Here is a 2403-nt window from a genome sequence, read left to right as displayed (position 1 = left end):
CTGTGATGTACCAATCAGCTATTTGATTTTAACTAGATTTTGATAGGATTTATTACTCTCTAAGACTTCACTTTGGAATTTTTCTGAGTTGAACGAAGTTTGTACTCTATAATTAAAGCAAGCTACATAGTCTTACATTGTATTTCAAGAAAATGTTTTTAAAGCTTTACCTTGTAATTACAGCGGAACATTTATATACTGCGAAATTTTACTTTTGTATTTTAAGAAAATGTTTTTAAGGTTTATACTTTTTAATTATAGCGGAACACATAGTTTTATTTCTTATCTGAAGAGACCATCTGTCGATCGTTTGGAATTTCCATCTCAAGATTTAGATTACATGGTTGTTGCATGTCAAGTGAAATTGGTTATTCTGCATATTTATTGCTGTTATCTTCTTTTGTGGGAACGATTTTTTTCCTAGTTACAATTGTAACACAATGTTTCGCTACTTTTTAAATTTGACAATTAATTGTTACTTAAATTGTTTGGGTTTATGTTCTTGGCATTTTTACTTGGAAAATTTCGGAGTCTTGGAAATTGATTCCATTACATTTGGAAACTTTTTCTCTTTTGAGGATTTTTAGAGGAAAGACTTGATGATAAAGGTTCTCCCCTTGGATAATATAAGAACTAGGATCATTATACATATTTTAAAGTAAGAATTGTTTTCTTAACATGTCTCCTTATCAGGTGTCACAAGGCTAAACAAATACCCTGAATGATTTGTCAAGTTGTAAAGGACTCTGAGAAGAGGTCCCAACACTCGTCTGTAGACGAGTGTTGGGAGCTGTAGTTTGTTCAGGTGGGATGGATAGTTGAGGTTCTTGTATCCATCAATAGCTTTGGTTGCGTGCCTTTGAACAGACTCTATTTTCTGTTGGTCACTCTTATTCAGAGGCGTGGCAACACACATCCCAAACTCCAGCAATGGTTGTACGAGACCCTTGTACAGCTTCGTTATGACTTTAGATGATCTGCTACGTACTGTACTCTTAATTATTCTGAGGGTCTGAGATGCTTTGGCAACCGCTGTTTGGGTGTGTTTGTTGAATTTTAATTCTTCATCGAAGACTATTCCCAAATCTCTTTCAGCTACCAAGAAACCAATTAATTGTCTAGAGCCATAACCCACCTGATGACAGACAAAACCCACCAGACTGGTTATTTCAAGAGACCAGTGGAATGCAAAGATTAGTTTTTATTGCATTTACAATATTTAAACTGTTGTTTTTTGGGTAAAGTTCTATGAAATCATATTAATGAGTTAGGACTAAAGTTAATACATCATTCGATGCATTTTTTTATGCTGGTTACGATTATAATAAGCATTTCGAGCATAAATGAATTACAGCCCCACCCCTATCTAGGCTATAACTAACCTAACCCTGAAGGGGACTATGTAGGGGGGGGGGGCGGGAATAAATTTCCGATATAGAATCTTCTTATAGTTCTAAGACGAAGGACATATGGCAAAGAATGGTGTATTAACTTTAGTCCTAAATTAATAATATGATTTTGTAGAACTTTACCGTTTTTTGGGGTTTAGGGGAGGAAAAAGGTACCTAGGTTATGAATTTAACATATACTATTCTTTACACCCCCTCCCCCTAATGTTCAAATATATAGCCCAAATTTGTTTCTAAACTATTGTATATTCATTCTATTTGTATTTCATTACCATTAACCAAACTTGACTTCTTTAGTTGTATATAAAAGTGTATGTTTAATGCACCAGTACCACATATTTTCTAGGGGGATAACCTTTATCCTGACTTCTCTTTACAACTTTGCAATAAAATTTATGAGAAAAGCCATGCTTTTGATAAACATTTTGTCTGTTTTCAAATTTGTGCTGAATGATATCTCATCCTACAATTTTTTTGTATAGATGGCTTACATTGTGGCTGTTCCTAGTTTTATACAATCCTAAAAAGGGCTTATGCCAGATCTGCCTCTCAATCAATTGAACTATCTTTCTTGGCTTTAGCCATGTCTTGGTGCATACAAAATACTTGATTTTAATTCAAACCTGTCTTGGCTTTTTCTACAATTTGCAATGTCTTGATGCCTGCAAAATACTTGATTTTAATTCAATGATATTGAAATTCGCTTAATTGAATTAAAATCAAGTATTTTGCAGGCATCATGACGTGGCTAATTGTAGAAAAAGCCAAGACAGACAGTCCAAGTGATTGAGAGACAAACTGGGATAAGCCCTAATACATGTTTACAAACCTGCCCAAGAATTTTTTTTTTTTTGGGGGGGGGAGATGTGACAGTTTTATTTAAGGGGTAGGGGACAAGCTTTCAGTATGGGTGCTACCAACTTCTTGCTGCACCAATGAGTAATGTTTTCTTGTAAAACACAAATCAGATTGTCAAATTGTTAGAATTTCAATA

The sequence above is a fragment of the Artemia sp. Qi Xiang Cuo genome, chromosome 2 (genome assembly GCF_049724085.1).
Source record: "Artemia sp. Qi Xiang Cuo chromosome 2, ASM4972408v1, whole genome shotgun sequence".
Taxonomy (NCBI): domain Eukaryota; kingdom Metazoa; phylum Arthropoda; class Branchiopoda; order Anostraca; family Artemiidae; genus Artemia; species Artemia sp. Qi Xiang Cuo.
This window is presented reverse-complemented; position numbering follows the sequence as displayed.